Source organism: Amblyomma mixtum, chromosome 1, assembly GCF_055824585.1.
Source record: "Amblyomma mixtum isolate Tamu chromosome 1, ASM5582458v1, whole genome shotgun sequence".
In the NCBI taxonomy this organism is placed as follows: Eukaryota; Metazoa; Arthropoda; class Arachnida; order Ixodida; family Ixodidae; genus Amblyomma; species Amblyomma mixtum.
In genome coordinates this window covers 15,456,515-15,477,525 of record NC_143012.1, presented here as the reverse complement: position 1 = coordinate 15,477,525, position 21,011 = coordinate 15,456,515, and the positions used below count along the sequence as shown (strand labels likewise).

At 45.1% G+C, this 21,011-nt stretch overlaps 1 long non-coding RNA gene across 7 annotated transcripts in view; it reads right to left on the bottom strand.

Moving 5' to 3' along the window:
• Positions 1 to 385: 385 nt before the first annotated feature.
• The window catches only part of LOC149365550 (uncharacterized), a 32,073-nt gene continuing 11,447 nt past the window's right edge, over positions 386 to 21,011 (bottom strand). For 2 of the 7 annotated variants that reach the window (XR_016282973.1, XR_016282977.1), the window contains exons 4-9: positions 17,265 to 17,397; positions 15,615 to 15,736; positions 14,382 to 14,502; positions 11,229 to 11,436; positions 8,413 to 8,534; positions 386 to 5,266 (exon numbers count right to left, since the gene is read on the bottom strand). This is a non-coding gene — a long non-coding RNA (uncharacterized LOC149365550). Of the gene's footprint in view, positions 5,267 to 8,412; positions 8,535 to 11,228; positions 11,437 to 14,381; positions 14,510 to 15,614; positions 15,737 to 17,264; positions 17,398 to 21,011 lie in introns of all 7 variants that reach the window. The other 5 variants (XR_016282974.1, XR_016282971.1, XR_016282972.1 and 2 more) reach the window with 5 other exon arrangements.

Sequence of the window (21,011 nt, the reverse complement as noted above, 5' to 3'; positions counted from 1 at the left end):
CCACCTGCAACAGCAGATATGTCGCACAGATATCAGAACTTGCACTGTGCAGTTCACTCGACGATTGTTCTACTGCAGTTATTGAAAGTATATTGTCAGTCCCCTTTTCTTACCGGTTCCCTCCTTGAATCCGGCTTGCCCAAATATGACTTGTGAGAGCACCAAATGCTGGTCAGGAGGTTTATCACATAAAGCTTGTCCACCCTTCTGTCCCACGATTACAATGATAATTCCATTCAAAGAATATTTATGCTAATGCTCGAGCACTATGCTTCGCTGCCGCTGTGCCACGCACATCTGATGGGTGGCTTTGACACAGACCCCCCAGAAGTACGTTATCTCCAGGACTGAGTCCTGCACGTACGACAGGCGAAGAAAACCAATGGGCGCTATGGATATGTCCCCTAGATACTATCAGTGTAGGCAAAAGAAGGAGAGACTATTAACAAGATTTAATGTTGCCGGCACAACAGCGATGATGTCAGCTCAACCTATACTTTATAATAGCAGCCTGCAGAGCCACCGGAAATAAATTTTGTTCTACCAATCTATCAAGTAAAGCAGTTCTTCCAACGCCTGTCATTGCTGAGGTATGCCGAAAGCAGCCTGCATCGGCAGTGCATGTAGGCACCAATTGAGATCCCACGCGGGTGATGGGCGATAAAGCAGGAACGTGTGGCTGTCCTGTACCACTTCGATGGGCCTAACGTTGTGTTCTAGTATCAACGCCGCCATGCAACGTTTAGCCACAATTCCTGCCGAAGACACTGATGCAGACAGAATGAACGAGGCAGACTCAGTCGTCCCGAAGGAGCATTCTTAATGAACAAAACAGAACAACATTAAAATAAACACGACCTCAAACCAATGTACAAAGTTTCCGAAGGTGTGAGCCTTGCCACAAGTGCTAGCTCCACAAGCTACTCTGCTACAGAAACAGAAGGAAATCATAAGAATAGTGTCATGCATAAGGACAAAGAAAATTCAGAAGAGGTAGAATAAGAGAAAGAAGGGTTGCGAATCGAATGCGAGGAGGGAAAGAAGTCATGGTATTGTATGGTATGGTACGGTGCGGTTGAGTTGGAATACCTGCACAAGATATATGACAGAAGATGCTGTGGAGAGTTCCAGATTATTTTAGGCTGCCTGGGGCTCTGAATAATGGAAGCAAAGATGAACAAAGATGTGTAAGAAAGAATCTGCCAACGTGGTCTCTGGAAGGTAGATGAGATCGACAAGCAAGCCATGACCAGCAATACCTGCTCTCCCTGTGACGGGTGTTGCAACCTGACCCCAAGGCAACCCCAGCATGCTGCGCAAAGCCGGCTTTGCACACGTGCTGCTGCCTTTTACTGTAGTACCTCCCGCAGTGCACCGAAGACCCAAGCAGAGGCGAATGCCTCAAGCACGCGTCAAACCTTCGTCCCAGTTGAACCACGGTGAGTTCCACAGCCGGTGTTGTTTTCTCGGGCCTAGTGAACAGCTGCAGCCCCAAATTGACACAGGGAATGAACTACATCTGATATTATGTTCCTATTGCCCCAAGAAACCAATTTTTTCAATTTTAAACTAAAGACACGAGAAGGAATGCATGCGCATCAGTGAAGTGCATGCGCTTTTTGTGTTCTGCCCTTGTATTCGTAAGGAGTATGTTCGTGGCAACACTCAGTGCGCAGTGGCAACCTCATGCCTTCAGTGCGCCTGCCCAACCTCAACAAGAACCCCATGTTAGTGTTTTCAAAATGGTTTTGTATTTGTAGCAACATAGGCATGAGATTCTGCTCCTTTTGGGGAGATTTATTTCCAAAATTGTGCTTCCCCAGCCACCACAACATGCACAGCATTACTACATTCGTACTTTCGCAAGCGCTTGCATTGCGCTTAAGGCTTACCAAGATCATGCCGCCAACGGTGGCCATTCTTGACAGCGCTTGCTTACTGACATTACGACCATCATGAAGGATACCCACGCTGATGGCTCCTTACAATTTTGGTAACAGCATCAAAAGTTCATGGTGCCGTAGCAGGTAGGGGAAGATGGACCAGATGCAATGCGAGAAGAAACGAGTTTTGCCTTTGAGCCTGGCCGTGACGCAAGTTGAATAATATCAGATCACCCTATGGCTCGGGTATTGCCCAAATTGGGTGCACAGACTTACCTGGATAAACAGCTCCTCGAAGCACAGCACCTGAGTGGTGAGGCGCTGTCGCTGGCGCCTACCTGCTTTCAATTGGCGAGGCGTTGGCGGGGTCTAGGCATCTGCTGCATTTGTGTGTTTCCGCAGCAACGTTGGAAGCAAGCGTCCGCATGCAAAGTTTTCAAAAGGTTAAATTCTATTTACAACTAAACCTTTCTGTGACATGACACAAATGATGAGAAGTTAATGCACACCAACACTGAAATGTACTTCACTACGGTACTATACTAGCTATGAAGGCGCTTCACACCCAGAGAAAGTGCCCCAAAAGTTCTGACTGTGGTGCACAATATTACCCGTCAAAAACCATATCTCCTTCAGACCCAGAAGCAAACAGACGTGAAATGCAGCACATCGTAAAAAAAAAACTCACAGGGACGCATAATTTCGTTTTGGCAATGGGATATCATTAGAAAGTGTCATCGCATTTACGCCACTCCTGTTTTAGTGACTTAACTTCCCTCCAGTCACTGAGCGAATTTTGTGACCAGCAACACAATTTTTTCTGACGAGGCTTCTAATGCTATTGCATTATAAGATCCTACGACTCTTGGACAGGCAAACAGCGTAATTTGCATTTTTTTTCTCGTTTGTCATAGTGGGCTACAGCAGGCAACCTATTGTTTACGAGCTATACCAAAAGCCTTGACCGTGCCGAACCCAAACCGAATAATCAAGAATACCAGGCCAACAGTGTCCCCTGTGTACACTTGTGGTGCCCAGCTGGCCGGGAGGGCGGTCGTCTCCGCTAGAAACACCTGCTTCCATGCTAGGGCTGGTGCTGGCTCAAGTGGGGCTGGTTCAGGTGGGGCAGAGTCAGGTGGGGCAGAGTCAGGTGGGGCAGAGTCAGGTGGGGCTGGTTCAGGTGGGGCTGGCTCAGCTGCACCCCGAATTATGTGCAATTCCGTGCCGGGTGGTGTAAGCTTCTTCCCGAAGCAAAAAGCACCCTGCAAGACACCAGCCTTTGCATGACAAGTGGTCCAGATGTTGGCATAATGATTTTCGGGCACCTAACAATTTGTACAACACACGTTGAAAAATGTCCCCCTGAGTTAGTGGCTCTGCGTGTGCGAGACTTGGGCTGCGGCGCTGCAAGAACAACTTGGTCGGATCCTATTCTTCCACCCCGGACACCGGTTCAGCTGCCGTTTTCAGTCAACTCACAGCCCGGAACTGTTGGACATCAATGGGTATCAAGAAAATGATCAAAAAGGAAACTACAGCAGAAAGGCCCCGAGGACCACAAGATACATTCGGATTAGAGGACTACCAACACCTCCATCAGCGATCTGTCACAGCCAAATGGCATCCTGTCGACCTCTGTGAACAAGCCTGACTAATGAAGTAAGCGCATTTTTTATAGGCACTGGAGCCTTCTAAATCGAAAAAGTTCGAGGGTGTGGTTAAAAAAAAAGCTCCAGCTGAATTACTCTTGACCTAGCTCAGAGAGCGAAAGCTATGGCATCTCAGGCAACTATACGCGGCTTGGCATATACCAATGGTGAACCTGTAGGCGTGCTTGAAGAAGGAACTACTATCTGGCTTATGGTCGTCGCCTTCTCTACTGAAATGTTAAATGACCGAATCCAAAAAAAATTCAAAACTCCAGTTGCACTTTCAAATGATAAAGACCGAAGCGTTCAACCACTATTTACGTTTCAGAAGTCCAATCGTTTGGTTAACACTGTTAGAATTATGATTATTCCATAATATGCCAAACTGAATATTGATGCCAAGGCACTTGTTTGTTTGTTGTATAAGTTCCATTGCATTGTTATCTGGGGAATAAGAGGTAGAGATTCCAACTGCCTAAGTAAAATGTATGAACTTCTTTGGAAATATTTCATGACATTTAACACGGTTGTGGCACCATATGGTTTCTGTTTCTTCATGGGCGTTAAATGCCCCAAAGCGACTGAGGCTTTGAGGGACGCTGCAGTGGAGGGCTCCGGATAACTGTGACCACATGGCGTTCTTTAACGTTCCCTGACATCACACAGCACATAGGCCACGTTAGTCACATTCGTACTCCATCAAAATGCAACTACCACAGCCTAGATCAAACCCGTCTCTTTCGGGCCAGCAGCTGAGCACCATAACCATTGAGCCACCGCAGCAGCAAGAGCACCATGTGCTTATGGCACCTAGGGCAGATTTCAATAATGGGCTATGAGAGTTGCATGCTATGCGGTGATAAATTACTCTCTCATTCATAAAATATTGTAATTCAAGTGATGAGATGGCTGGGTAAGGTGTGAATACATGTGACGCTTCTCAACTGCGGTACGCTACGGATAGATCCTTGACTGACGCTTGCGCGTAACCCTTCCGGCGGACGGTCTACTTCGATTGATGCTAGAACGGTGGAGGTGACGAGTGCTTCACGCCTGCGATATTGAATTGCTTAATGCAGGTGTTTTTTTTTGTAGCGAACACGATTGTAAATAATTAGACCTATAGTAGGATACAACTTAAAAAAACAGCAGTTGCAAACACTGGGCCGCAGTCCGCGGCGTCCTGTATTATTCCGCTGTCCAATCGCAACTGTAACCGAAATCAGCTTTTTAATGTTTAACTATATCAAACAATCCACATGTCGAAATTCTAGAGCTCATAATTTTTTCTTGTGCTAAGCTTCTTGTTTTGGTCACAAGAAACGTTTAAGCAGTGCACTACTTTTTCGTTGTGGAGGAATTCTGTGCGCGGAGGCTGAATGTGGGCGGAGCTTCACTGCAGACTTAAGTTGTATCCGACTGTAGAAAATCAAACTTGTTCGAATGCTGAGGGTTTTGAGCACGTGAGATTCGGACGAAACCGAAGCGTCAGTTCCAATAAACCGGTAGTTCGAAATTAAGTCAGTTCAAATCAGATTTCATTGTGCTAGTAGTGGCGTAGCGGCTACTAAGGCCCGACTCACCAAACCGCACCGGACGGAAGTGGTCGGGGCGTCGTCGGCAGCGCCACCTGCTTTCACGTTGCGGCCCCAGCATGTCGTCCCCCACGCACTGCGCGTTTCCTCTGCGGGAGCAGATGGAAACGCCAATTTCTGCTCGAGTGAGGGAGCCCGGCTGGAAAAGGGAGGACACTTCGTAAGGCAGGCGGAAAATTAATGGCCCAGAGTGGCTCCTGCGAGATCAAGCAATGCGGGATACGAGACCCCCGGGACCGCTCACTGAGCTCAAATTTCATGAATTATAATTGATTACCAGGAAAGGAAAGGCGCATTATCTGTTAGTGTTCACCTCATGAATGATAATTATAATTGATTATCAGGAAAGGAAAGGCGCATTATCTGTAGTGTTCACCTGTTATCTGCTATAAGGCACATTAAAAGCGCATTATCTGTTAGTGTAGGATACAACTAAAAAAAAGCAGTTGCTAACACTGGGCTAATCCTGTATTACTCCACTGGCCAATTGCAACTTTAAACGAAACTGCACCTCTCTCTTTCCTCTCTCACTCCCACCTTTCTCCCTTCCCTTATGGCGCGGTTCAGGTGTCCGCCGAGATATGTGAGAAAGTTAATTTAATTTGTCCGAGCATCAGCTTTTTAATGTTTGACTACATCCAACAATCCATGTATCAAAATTCTAGAGCTCGTAATTCTTTTTCTTGTGATAAGATTCTTGTTTACGTAACAAGAAACGTTAAACCCGCGGGCTACTTTTTCGTTGTGGAGGAATACTGTGCGCGGAAGCTGAATGTGGGCGGAGCTTCACTGCAGACTTAAGTTGTATACGACATTAGTGTTCAACCAGCCTGTTAGGTTTTCACTATATTAAACAAGCCAGATAAAAATTTAGAACTTACTTTTTCTATAGTGGCTAACTTATTAAGGTAACAAGAAAAGTTTTAACAATGGACTATTTTGTTGTCTTGGATGAATTCTGTGAGAAAAATTCGTCCTGGTCCGGGGTTCGAACCCGGGACCACCGCTTCACCGGAGCAGTCGTTCTACCAACTGAGCTAACCGGGACGGCAAGCTTATGGTAGGGCGGTTGCGAATTGATCAATAACTCGAAGTGGGAACTGTGTTGATCAACACAGTTCCCAGTTCGAGTTGTTATTGATCAATTCGCAACCGCCTTACCATAAGCTTGCCGTCCCGGTTAGCTCAGTTGGTACAGCGACTGCTCCGGTGAAGCGGTGGTCCCGGGTTCAACCCCCAGACCGGGACGAATTTTTCTTTAACTACGAAGTTTCTGAGGAAGCTGTATGGCTTTCCTTTGTAGCCGTATGGCTGCGCTCGGGTGGATGCCAATGAGTAATTACTCCCTTATTAGAAGAGCCTTCAGTAACAAATCAACAAGCGTAACCACCGCAGTTTTCTTCCCATCATCAAAGAAACCAGCAGCACCTGCTTTGAGAACAGCGAAAGCACTGAGACAGGTGCTCTTCCACCTTTGGTCCCATTTCAATCAGACTGCGGCACGAAAGCATCGAGGGAGGGAAATGCGGTGACATTCTTTATCATTATTAGTTCGTGCAAGACAAGAGCACTCAGAATAAATATTCTGGAAAATATTATAAAGACTACGTTAAAGCATGGCATGCTCCATATTTACTGGGGCAACACGGACACAAAACGTCTGGCTGCTCTGCTTGCTCCACTGAGGGGTAAAATGAATTTATTCAGGACTTGGAATAAGAAATGTACTGAGTTTTCTTTCTTTGTTTAGGTACCTTCAGGGCCTAGCATTTCAGAAGGGAGTGGTATACACGAGTACAATATAACACAAAAATGAGGTAGTATAGTAGAGGAAAACGAAAAAAAATAATTGACCAATAGGATAGGCGAATACAGAAAATTACAAATCACTTGAAGTAAACATGTCTTTCAATGGTTGATTTGAACAGCAGCGTGTCGGTAGTTGTGGATTTTGAGGTGGGCAGGTGGTTTTATTTGTTACTTGTCTTAGGGGTAAAAGAATAAAAAAGGCGTTCGTTCAAGAGTATGGGAAGTGTACTTTATGAAGATAATTTTTTGCTTGGACGAAGTGTGCGATGGTTCACATAGGAGCTCTTCTTTAAGACAGTGATGTTGATCGATTTTTGTGAAACAGTGACAAGCAAGACACTTTCCTTAGTAATGAAACAAGGACCAGGTTCAAAGTAGTTTTCATTAATGACACACTAAATAACGAGAACAGTTATAAAATATGAATCTCACGCTGTGATTTTGCACTGAATCTGTTTCGGTGATTTAAGAGAGATATTTCAGACCAGTATCCTACACCGCGCATGCCCAGACCAATTTTGGGTACGCGACGGATTTATTAGGTGAACAAATGCCGTTACAAAATTTCGGAGAAAAGCGAATTGCATCGGCTCCGACGGCTGAAAGGTGGGTGGGAGCAGGAGAATGAGGGTGGAGGCCGCGAGACAGCTTCTTCCTGAGGTAATCATATTCACTCTTTCTGATGCCTCCTCGAGTCATTTGATGCTGCTTTTGAGTAAGATTGGTCGCGTAAACCCAACTTAGAATCCTGAGCGGCGCCACGGCCGTGTTCTGCAGTGCAGTAGCAGTAAGGCTCGAGGTGCTGTGCTGAACTAAAAAAAACTCTTGGAAAAAATTAACTGAGCGAAATTTGAACCATTTAATAAGATTGTACCAGTTTTAGAGAGCTACAAAAATTATGGCATTGCCCACGAATGTCACGAAATGATTTTTATAAGATAGCAAAAACAGCGCTTCTTGGGGTAAAATAATTTAAAACAAGAAAAAACACTTAGCGGTGAAAATTTCGTCCGGTGCAGTAAAAAGCTGCAATACTTATTATGCATTACCTGTTTGATTTTTTTATCTAAACTTTTTAGTGAAACCAATTTTTGCCCTCGTCCGAGATATTAAAAGGGCTGTCACATGAGCAGAAAATCGTTTTTCCCAAAGTTATTAGGGGTAATTACTTTGATGCTTTATTAAATGCCCACAAGTTTTATGGCAAAGTAGAAGTATGGGCGAGTTGGTGGGTACTCATTCTAAAACAGCACAGACAAGACAAGGATGATGGAAAGAAATATACAACACGAGCGCTGTGTTACAGTGTACGTTTCTTTCTATCGTCCTTGTCTTATCTGCGCTGTTTTAGAAAGAAGTTTCATGGAAAAGATCAGAGGGGGTCAAGAGCAAGCTCCGGTGCATTTGGTATGGGATGACTCAGCTGCACTCCTAAAGCTTATTTCTACAGATCCGCGTCAAAAAGTGGTAACTTACTGTCCCGCCGGAGGACAGAGAGCTGGCGTATCCAGAGGCACCTGCTGTCATGCTCGGTCTTCACCACGTGCCTCCTCGTCCTGGTCACACTCAAGCGGAAACGCCTCTTTTCTCGAGGCCAACTGCAATGGAAAGATTATTTTGAGAGCTCAAACTTCTCCTAAGTCCCTGAGGATGCCTCTATGTGCAACTTCGGAAGTTAGGACAGCAACCACGACGGCATTTTGAGTGAGGGTCAGTTCAAGACATCAAAAATTCAGGGGGCACTTTGTTGACCTAAAGAGCGGTGAGGCGGAAGCCTTAAGCGCGGTGTTGCTGCTTGTGTCACTGATGGGGTTAAGAAGTTAAGCTTCGCCTCTAAGAGTGGAACGCGACAGTTTCTTGCAATGCTGCCACGGAGTCCAGAGAACGCCATCGCCCGTTCGGGTATACGCCTTGCTCGTCGGTAAATTGGTTTTTGAGAAAATGCATCTCTCTGGCAGATCTCGGTGGACACCTGAACCTCGCCATAAGGGAAGGGAGGAAGTTTGGAGTGAACGAAGAAGCCGTATTCACTAGACGCGCCTTTGTTCATTCCAAACCATCGTGCTGGCATGGTGGAGTGGTTAGCCTGCTCGTCTTGCACTACGAAGACCCTGGTTCGATTCGCCAACTGGCCCGATTTCCTACTCAGTTTGAATTATTTTTCTGGTCTGACTAGAAAAGTTAATTACGGTAATTGTTAATTTACTAATTAAGCAAACTCAGTCCCACTTACTTTGAGCATCACTATACCATCCCTTTAATTGGTTGCGTGGTTACTAGCCAAAGTAGAATTCGCCCGTTTGAAATTCGCGCACTGTGACGTCACGACCATTCCGGCCAATTGAAAAGCGTGACATTTGTCGACAGCTCCTGCGTACAACGATGAGGCATTAAAGGCCTTAATATATTTCTAAACACCGCAAATCTCTGTCACCTTCACTCTTGTAGATTATGCAATACCCTTAATAGGCGTAGAAGTTGTCCTAGTTATTGCAGAAATTTAGGAGCTTCAAGTTCATACCAGAAGCCTGCACGCTTCCCGCGAAACAAAATGTCTTCTGACTTAACAGTGGCAGTCACGACCCTAAAGAAAGGCACTGAAATGGGAGGCACCCTACAGAAATTTCACTGAAAGCACCCCTCCCTAAACTGTGCCCAGCATCAAGACTTCTGGCGCAATTTTCCACCTGTGCACGGTACGGCCTTCTGTAACTTGAAAACGACAGAGCTAAGGATCCCGTTCAGCGGTGATACCGGCGTACTTGGCGTCGTTGCCTCTGTGTGCAGGAAAGCCAGATTGCTTGGTAAGGTTGTGATGTCACACTTGGAGCTGTGGAACGAAGGGTGATTGAAACTAGAAAACTGGTGATCAGAACGTCGCTACATGACTCGAACGTGGTTAGGATATTTGAGTATATAAAGAAAATAAACTGCGCTACAAAAACTACAGTAATCAGTCGGGAATCAAACGCCTGATCCTTGAGTTGCGACTCGCGACACGCTAGCCCTAGACCATGCAGGCCCATCAGTAGGCCTATAGGTTAAAGGGAAACTTGATGTACTCCATATCGTGTGGTCTTTGTCTGAAGCACGTTACCAGCATTTTAATCGCATCCGTGGTCCTCCTTGCCTCCACCTTCGCAATGTCGTTAGAAAAGTGACAAATTAAATTTATGCGCACTTAGCACGGCTAACATCGGAGTTGTCATTAATAGAAACTAAACCGCTGAAGCATTACCTACGCGTGCTTGTAACTACACTACAAGCACATGTGAGCACGGACGAGAGGACAAGCGAGGGAGGCTATAAATGGGTGCTCTAACACAAAGGACAACGCATCCCAGAAATAGATACTTTGTACATTCGAAAGAAAAAAAGTTGAAACGTTTTCAAGGAGTGTCTCTCTGGTAATCTCATGAACTTATTGCGCATGCGTAGGAGGAAAAAATTTACACAAATATTTGCTTTCCTCCTTGTGTTTTGGTGTGCACGAAATCAGCGCCAGTTTTCAGCAACGTTATTTCTGTCAGTTCATCACTAACTGCAAGTTAACTATTACGTAAGTGCCCTTTCCATACGCTTCTAAATGGATGCCAGGTGAAGGGGTATTGGAATATCTGTAGGTGTACGTGGCCGACTGCAGAATGCTGGCTGAGAACAATGGGCCAGATATTGTGGGTGGTCTATCTTGGAACCATCCTCTGTCTGCCTTGAACATATAGTATGGTGAGATCAGGAGAGAAACCTGCACTCCGCAGTTTTTGCCACTGATCTATAATGAATCTATTCGGAGGCAGACCGAAACACCGTCACTGGCGAAGTTTCCCCGAACCGGAAGATCTGGTCTACCTGACCGAGCGCCTCTTTGGTGTACATCACCCGAGAGCTCCAGGGGCGAGCGCCTCTAGCTTTACCTGCTTTCAAGACGCATCTGGGTGCAAAGGCCTTGCAACCAGCTGTGATGACGGAGGCGCGACACTGCACTTCTAGGCATTCTAACAGAGCGCCGGTCCAGCCACCACGCCCTGTGAATAACGAGCTCTCTTATGTGTGTCCGTTTTGCCGTCGTCCATAGCAACAATGGCAGATGAAGCAATTCTGCCACTCGACTCGTCATTAGAGCCCTGTTGGCAGATCCACTAACATCACATCACCATAGATGGCATGCTTACTGCTTGGCTAACGTAAGCCTGAAGGCTCGGAAGGGCCTGTTTGATAACAATATCACTGGCTAACACTTGAATAATGATGACGAAGTCAAACAATGAACTTCAAGGAACACTCGGACCTACCGGTATTCCTCAGGGCACTCAATATTAGAAGAGGTGATGTGGCGTCTGGAGAGACACCTGCTTCAGAGTTACGCTGATGATCTTCATGGCGCAGCGGTCGGAACTTCGGAGGAGCAGCTACCACCACCTGCTTTCATGTTCGGGCGTCACGAAGAGCCTGGTTGCAGTTGGCGCTAAAGTGGAAACGCAAGTTTTCACTCGAGGCTACCTGCAATGAGAAGATTCCTATAAAAGGTCAGACTTTTCCCAAGTTCCTTAGCGTACCTCGCTGACCATATTCGCTGTTTATGGACAACGGCGCTATTTCGAATCAAGGGATGTGGGAATCAGATCGTGAAAATCTCGAAGAAAATCTGTTTTTGAAAAAGTACATTACTTTGCACCTACAACGCTCTTCCTCTGTTATACTGAAATATTTTGCCCAAAAAGCGAAGTCCAAGTGCTTCAAATAAATATATTTGTTGGCATCTACACACAGACTAGTTTAGAACTTTCAGGCTCCTTTTCTCGAAAGTTTGTTTCGGGCTTATCACTGTGATCGTGGAAAGCATAGCACAGCAATGGGCATATGAATTTTTATCTCATTCGTTTTGTTGCAACTGCTGAAATGTGGTTTGCACCGAGACAGTCAGATTTACCATTTGGGGTCAGATTTGTTTATTATATGGTAATTAAAACGTAATACATTCTAAACATAAAGAGAAGTGCATATGCTGTGTCCTTTACATAAAGAGCAGATAAATATAAAAAACAAAGACTAAGAGAGTTGATTTGCACCACACTTCTTATTTAATATCAAAAGCACAAAGTGGGGTGTGACACTGATACAGAGCTGCCACCCCTCATTTGGATCACGTGACCAGGGTCACACAACACCACCTTCTCAACAGCGCCCACTCTTCAGGCCATGCAGTTTTTCTGACCCAAGATCACTTCAACCAGATCGCCCCATTATAGAAGCGTTCTGGACACAGATTTCATCACACAACACCAGCATTTACCCCTACAAAAAACTCTTGCACACAGGCGAAAGTGAGCATTACAAAAAAGTTTGTGGCAGAATAGCAGTGTGGGAAAGGTACCGGTGAGAGATAAACTTCAGATACCACGGCATCCCCTTGCTTGACGCTCAGGTCTTGCCCTAATAGGGCGATTGGCTCTGACGCATCAGGTGGCTTATTGGTGCATCGCTGCGGAGGGCTCGGCTGGACGCCATTGCTGGCACTACCGATTCCAGTAGTGGTAAGTATAAATGTTTTTCTTAACAAAACATTAACAAGCAAAAGGAAATAAACAACAGAACAAGAAAACAATATAGACAATACATCATGACAATCAGAAAACATGAAGTTAAAAATAAAAATAAAAAAGAGAAACCTAAGATTTCAGATAGCTGGGGACATGCGAGTGTCATTTCTTGAAATTTAGTCCGGTTGGATTCTGTGACACTGTCTGATAAGGTGTGGAATCCTTTTTGTGCCTCCTACCAATGCGCATTTGGGATTACTGCATTTGACTTTAAATGCATCGCCATGACATGGGTAGACGACTATTGGTGATGACTGGAAGAAATGACCAAAAAGTGATGGTTTCTGGAAAATGATTAAGTGGACGTTTTACGGTGATGTGCTAAATTTTCTACTAGCTGAAGCTGTCTAGACCCGTTCTTAATCCGGTTGAGTGCAAAATTGGTGGCAATGGCATGCGCTAAAAATCTCCAGAAAAGCACCTAGGTGGGCCATCTAGGTCACATGACCATGCAACTTCATCACCACCTACCTACCTGCCCAGTGGATTGTGGGGAAATTGCCCTCCGTGGCAGGGGGGCAATTAATGATTAGTTGCGAGAGGTTGCTCCGGAAGAGCCACCTGTGAAGCATGTGCCTTATCAGTGTCTGTATTTGAAACAGCCATCTGCCGAGGCAGTGACACATCCCTTAACCGCTGCACCACTCTGTCTGAAATGAGGACTCGACAAATGAATGTAGAGCACACACTGACCAATTCCACATATATGAGCCTTTTCGTTTAACTCGATTGCTTGGTTTTGTTTATGGGGGCTACGACACAGGATATTGGTCACAGGTTACAGGGTATTGGAGGTCATTGGGGAAAGGTTTAGTCCTGAGGGGAATTCCCTGAGGTGGAATAGATTTTTATTAAGAAAGATTGGTTTGGTTCATTGAGGTCTAACGTCCCAAAGCGACTCAGGCTATGACAGATGCTGTAGAGAAGGGCTCAGGAAATTTCAACCACCTGAAGTTTTTTAATGGGCACTTATATTGCACTGTACATGGGCCTCTAGAATTTTGCCCCCATCGAAATTCAAACGCCGCGACCAGGATCGAACCCACGTCTTTCGGGTCAGCAGCCGAGTGCCATAACCACTGAGCCACCGCAGCAGCAACAACTCTATCGCGTCATACCCTTAAAGCAGTGATTAAGGTTTGGTTTATCGGTTTAACATTCCAAAGTGACTTAGGTTATGAGAGACGCCATCGAGAAAGGCATCTGAAAATTCCACTACCTGGGGTTTTTTAACGTGCACTGACATCGCACACTACATGGGCCTCTAGAATTTCACCTCTATCAAAATTTGACCACTGCGGCCGGGATTGAACCCACGTCTTCCGGGTCAGCAGCCGAGCACCTTAACCACTGAGTCACCGGGGCATTTTACCGCATGTTTTTATAAGCGCTAAAGCCTTTTATGTTGAGGATGTCAAATGGCCGGCGCATATTAAGTTTAGGGCCAACGTAATCGACGACAGTTTCTTTACATGGACTGAAGCCTGCTTTAGGTTGTGTTTCAGAAATTGGAGGGTGCAGTTATCGGCCGCTAGGATAAGATTAAGGTGACAATTTCATGATTGATCTCAGTTACCACTGATTAGAAGGTATTTGTAGGTTGCTGTACAAATTATATCCTGTGGTTATTTTGACAGGGAGAAATTCGAACTCTTTTGGCAAAATACAAGAACTCGGTTTTCGAAACAATCAATGACCGAGCACCTTGCATTTGTCTCTGTCAGATTGTAATAGTTGGCTTTCCGGGTCAGATGCTAAGCGGCAGTAAATTGCGCCATCCTTAGCAAATACTCCGACCATCGCACAGTTGGGTAATTCGCGGACAGATGATAAGCTTATCCTGACCTGCGGTACTTGAAGATTTTCTTGCTGACCAGCTGCAGGCGTCGATTCTGCGTGCACGTCTTCGGGGACTGACCGAAGACAGCTCTGCAGGCATTCATGGAGAACGGCCCTGGTGGATGGCCTGCATCCTCGGAGGCAAGAAGGGCTGATGTGAGGGCAGAGGCCAAGATGGCCACCAAACACTACACTATATTCCACCTCCTTCCCGTCTACAAAACACAGATCACCCATGGAGAGGTAAACATAGGCAAGAAAAAGTAAAGGCCCCAGCACCCTACTTTGAGGAACAACAAAGGGGTAGCAGGGAATATTCTGCCAGTTTAGCATTTTAGACATGTCTACTTCAGTCTCCGCCAAACTGTTCAAGGCGCAGATGCCACAGGTCTGTGCCAAACAGTCTCAAAAGGTGACACCCATAGAGTGCCACACCAAATGCAACTTCCTCAGAGCTGATGACAGATGCATTCTGCCAACTATAAAATTGAAAATTTTGAACCCATGTGCAGATACACTGTCAAATGCCTTAGAGAAATGTAACAATGTTGAGCCAGTTTGAACACTAGTGTCTATGCAGTTAAAATCATTTCAAGCAGCGGCGGGTTGACTGCACCAACCCTACGCTTTCAAATGCATATGATGTGTGCATTGTGCATCCTGCACAAGGCGATTGCTTCCACCACTCGCAAGCTACACTCGCCAAGCCCTGCTAAGCTAAGCCACAGGCCATCTGTTAGATAATGTCCATCACGCCAAATGGTTTGATGTTCCTCCGCGATGGAACGAATCATTGCCGGTCAGCTCAAAAGTTCAACGTTATTTGACTGCATACATCTAATTTTCGTTGCATGTTTCCTGCTTTCAAGGACAGAAATAGGAAGAGCATTAGAAAAGAACACAGTTATAAATCGTTTAGATGTCATCATGTGGTCACTCTAAGTGTCTAATGCATCATATGAAATAAAAAAAACATGAAATAAAATCTGGTGCCTGTGGCTGATCACCCTATCCCCGTACTAGTCGGTGGTTGGGAGCCTGATTGCTCCAAACTCAGGCATCAACGCAACCAGCCGCGCAACAGCAAATTAGCATAAAGCAAAGTCAAGGCATCAGCTACTTGTCATCTGCACGTTTTTCCTCGTTTATCGTAGAGGGCCACAGAAAGCAGCTCACTGCTTTTCCAGCTATGCCTAAAACCTTAACTGAACCTAACGCAAACTGAATGATCAGGAATACCGGGCCATGGTGTGCACTGTGTCCATTTGAGGTGCCCAGCTGGACGGGAGGGCGTGGTCTCCGTTTCAGCCACCTGCTTCCAAGTTAGGGCTGTGGCTTATTTGGTCGAACCGAGAGGCGTCCTGCAACATCGGACTTCGCATCACAAGGGGCCCAGATGTTCGACAAAAGGATTTTGTGGCAAGTATGATTTCGCACGACACACTGAAAAATGTCCTTAGGAGATGGCGGCTTTGTGTGTGGGCGAACTGGGCTGCGGTGCTCCGAGAACAACTAAGTCAAGCCCTATTCTTCAGTGCTGGTATACCAGTTCAGGTGCCCTTTTCAGACAACCTGCAGCCCGACACCAGTGGCCTTCAATCGATATGTACTGTGAAGAAAACGCACGCAAATGAAACTGCAGCAGAAAGGCTCGGAATACCCCAAGATATATTCGAATTGGTGGACTGCCAACCCCTACGCCAGCGATCTGCCACAGCCAAATGGCACCCCGTTGACCACTTTGTGAAGAAGACTCCCAAAAACTATAGATGGAGACCAGTTTTTTTTTAACATGCATTAGAGCATTTTAAATCTGAGAAGTTCAAGGGCACTGTGGTTACCAACCTTCACCGAAAAAGTAATAGAAAAGATAAAAGTATGACGAAAATAGTTTTCAAAATTTTGTTTTCAATGAAAAAGTTACTGTACTGGGCATGCAATGCATGCCTAGCGGGCTGCTGAGTGAAGTGCGAGTTACATTCAGTCAAAGTTGAAAATTAACTAAGTAGGGATCACAAGAAACGTAGTTACACGACTTGTGGTATTTCTCTGCTAGAAAAGTACTGTTTATTCCTTGTCATCACCCTCTTAATCACTTAGCCGTTTAAGTAGGTTTATTCAGTGCGTGTAGGTCACGCGTGTAGGCCACGAAAAAGTACAATGTTCTTGCTACCGCAATGAATGAAGGGCAGTTTCATTGGTATACCACTAGCACGCAGACTAACTGGTGCTAAGCCCCATCACTCAACCCAGCAATAACATCTCAACCTTGTCTGCTCGCTATGTCATTCAACTTGAGCTACGTTTTGTTAACGACCACTGGAACTCCTGCAAAAAAGAGCTCCACATACTACCATATGCACAGTATTTGCTGGTAAATGAACTGTTTATGCTAGTCTGACTTTCTACCCCACACGATTCACACAAACGACATATGAAGTCAGTCAAGCATTTGCCAAAAAAAAAAAAACAACAAACCTTTATGATGCTATACGCACCGAGTAAGGGTCATCGAATTTTCAACAAATATATAAACCCCTACTCAAACCCTCTGGAGTCTGACCTTCAGCCAGAATAAGATGATCACAATTCAACGATAAGTCTCACTGAATATTGATGCTAAGCTACTGGTTTGTTATTGTACAAGTTGAATTGCATTCTTCTTTAGACAATAAGAGGTAACGAATCTAATCCTCAAAATATATGAACTTGCATTTGGAAATACCTGATAGCGTACCATGTACTTATTGCATCAACGTCATATCGTAATGCTTGGCAATCCACGCTGAATGCCAAGCGGAGGTTAAATGCGCGGTAATCCCCAGATATTCTTATTTTAGACATGACAAGAACAGACCGGTCACCAGTACATGCCACACTCCTTCTCACCTTCGGAAAGTGAAGATTTGCTCTCTGACCACCGGCGGGCCCCACGCTTACGTGCACCTCCTCGGGTATACGCGGACTGGTGGCGAACCTGTAGGCGTGCTTGCTGAGGGGGTGACGGTTGAGGTCCTCACGACTGAAATAAATGACCGAAAAAGTCAGTAACTCATCCGTTGAATCTAGCATTCTTCGAAAAACTCGAAAGCTTCTGTTCTGAAGTAACCACTGAAGAAAAATATGACAAAAACCGAAATGTCCGAGCCCTAATTACGTTTCAGCAGTCCGATCTTGTTGTTAGCGCCGTTATTATACGATCAACATGATTAGTTCATAATAAATCTTACTGAATACTGATGCCAAGTCACTTTTTCGCTGTTGTATGCGAGTTCTATTAGATTGTTATTTGGGGGAGTAAGAGGTAGGGATTCGAACTTTGATGGTAAAAAGCATAAACTTGCTTTTAGAAATATTCGATAATTAACCCGTTAGTGTACCATGTGTGCTACTTATGGTCGCAGACTATGAGGAACACCATAGCGAATGGCAACGAAAAATTTCAACCATCGGGGATTCTTTAGCGCGCACTGACATCACAGGGTACACCAGTCTCTAGCATTTTGCCTCCATCGAAATGTGACCACCATGGCCGGGATCGAACCCACGTCTTTCGGGTCAGCCGCCGAGCACCCTACATAACCACTGAGCCACCACGGCGGCTCGAGCACCATGTCCTTATCAGGTCTTCGTCAGATTACAGTAATTGGCTGAGTGAGTTGCATGTTTTATTGCCATTTTTCATGTGACCTAAAGTCCAACTACACGTCGCATCCATCCTTCGGTAAGCAGAACTGAAATGAAAACAGCGTAAGAAAAAAAAACAGTTATGAACCCTGTAGATATCACAGCTGAATATCACGTGGCGATCCGCATATTTTACTGCCAACTGCATTATTGCAAAGAAAAAAACACGAAACAAAATGTTTTGTGTCTTTGGCTGATCAACTTGCTCACTGTACTAGTCGGTGTTTGCAAGGCGTCATCAGGCATCGACTCAAGCTGCTCAAGGGGAAAATTCAAGGGGAAAATGGTCCGCTGCGATATAGGCGATCAGAGGTTTCGCCGTACCACCCAGTTCCTCTGACCTCGGGTGCGTGCAAGCTATTCGAGGTACTCGCTCTTCACTGCCTCGAGCAGATCGCTCGTGGTGCAACATATACGCCGAGCAATTCAATTCAGTTCAATTCGTTTATTTTCAACTCGTGGTTGAAGGCCCCCAGGCGAAAAAGCTGTTTTATGCCAACTTGAAAAGTGCCTGGGAGCCCATATAAGGTAACAGTGGTCACAGAATAAGTTACATTGCATATTCACGTCTTCAAACAAAATCTGAAACAAATCCAGAACACAATAATTAACAAAACAACAGCTGTACACGAAAATTCCAAGTAAGCGTTCTGCTTCAATTCACAGTGAAGAATGGTTGGTTCGTTTATGAGGTTTAACGTCTCAAAGCGACTAAGGCTATGAGAGACACCGTAGTGGAGGGCTCCGGAAATTTCGACCACCTGGGGTTCTTTAACGTGCACTGACATTGCACAGCACACGGACCTCTACAATTTCTCCTCCAAAGAAATTCAACCGCCGCGGCCGGGATCGAACACGTGACTTTCAGGTCAGCAGCCGAGCACCATAACCACTGCTTGGCTGCTGACCCAAAAGTCGCGTGTTCGATCCCGGCCGCGGCGATCGAATTTCTTTGGAGGAGAGAATGGAAAACATTGCGAAATTGATACATGTCAGTCTGACTAATCCTGAACTCTGTCATTGTACATAGGCATTTAATAGATTACAATATACCGTCGCTGTTGCTTTTTATTGAAGGTCTCAAAATAGATTTTCTTCTCTTCATAATCGTTCAGATGAAACGGAAGCAGGTATTGTAAAGACTGACAAAAATAATCAGTACGCTGCTGTGGTACAAACCAATTGTCACAGCTGTGAGTACGACCATCTCTTATGCAAAGTATGCATCAAGCGAAATTCTAGATAATGTTTTGCTTTTTTTATTTATTACCATTTATTATCTTGGAAGGACGAGGGTTACTACGGGAGCAGAGCATGACGTGATGGCCAGAAGGTGGCTACCAAGGAAACCATCGGGAGTGCGTTTACCGCGGAAAGAGGCGGGTGAGTACAGCGAGAACGAGTATAAAGGCATGGGTCGTCCGAGGAGTGCATCAGCAGAGGTGGCGATGCATGCAGTGAAGGACAAGTATAGCTATGCCTATATACTACATGTTGCTGTCAAACTCTCTAGCTCATTAGGACTGATGCTTGGGCGAGTTGGTATGCCATTTTCAAGAAGAACAGCGCGAAATCCTTGTCTATTTTGCGCTGTCCTTCTTGAAAAAGTCTCTAGCTCAATACACGGCGAAATGAAAACAAGTCAACTGGAGCTGAATCTCGCGTTGCAAAGCCGTCACCTTGGTGTTCATCTATTTTTAATGCACCAAGTGTTTTAGGAGCTTTGAATTCTTTAGGAACATTAACTGAATTTTTGCTCAGGAGTAAGCTATAGGCTGCAGCAGGATATGTTCCATACAAATATAACAAATGCTTTTTTCTTCATAATTTCATGTTCTGTGCATAAATGCAAAAAGTGGTTGGTGGTGACCACTTCTTCGCCTAGATCCTATGTAGGCTGCTCTCATTTTGAAAGAATCTAGTGGTCTGTATGGTGTGTGCACCCAGTGCGAAGACACCCTAAAACCATTTCCATTCAACGCTCTTGATGTGTGCGTGACTCCCACTCTTCAAAAAGAGGTTTTGCCCGGCGCAGCATGTTAGTTATTACTTACTCCATTATACCAACAAAGTCTAATTTTACAGAATCGTTTATATGCCCTGTTCACTTTTCAGATTTCTTTGTTGAGAGCTTGTGCAGCACAGATATCAGCTCCCTCGCTGCCAACAATACAGACGTGGCTCGGGATGGAGCAGTATATTAAGCTCTTGCAAAAACCAGCACGGCCTCGCTTTATAAACATCTGCCCACGGGGTAGTATAAAGAGGCCTGGACAGACCTGCGCCTTTTTCCAAAGACAATATAGAGCGGCAATTCTTTCTAGAGTCGGTTACAACTCAAGAATGCAGCGACGACTGCCTTTCAAAGGTGCCCTTCAGACAATGGCATCGGTCAGGACAGGATCCTTTGTCCTCAGCCTCTTTTCAACTTCGCGCCTTAACCTCTCTGCTCCCCTAGCCCCAACAACAAACACTCATCGCAACTTTTTCTTTGTTCGGGCTAGGGATGCATAAGAATTAAGGGGGGATGAGGAGATCGAAGGCGACTTTTCTATTTTTCGACAGAGTGATCGAATTTGGCAGACTGGTTTAAAACAGCATCAAACAATCAGATATAAAGTTTCACAATGACAGCTTCAGTAGGTTCTCTTTTATCACTGCTTATATGTTGTCACCGTGTTGCTTGCTTGTGGGGAGCCTAGTATGACAAAAAAAAACAGGCTACAGGTCTGTAAATGCTTTTAATACTTACTAAGAAGTGTGGTGAAAATCAAGACTCTTCATTTTTTTTTAAATATTTCTCTGCTTTTTTTACAGCACAAAATATGCACCTTCTCTTTATGTTTAGAATGTATCATGCTCTAATTACCATGCAATAAAAACATGTGAGCCTAAATGATAAATCTGAGAATGTCTTGATGCAGACCACATTTCAGTGATCACAACAAA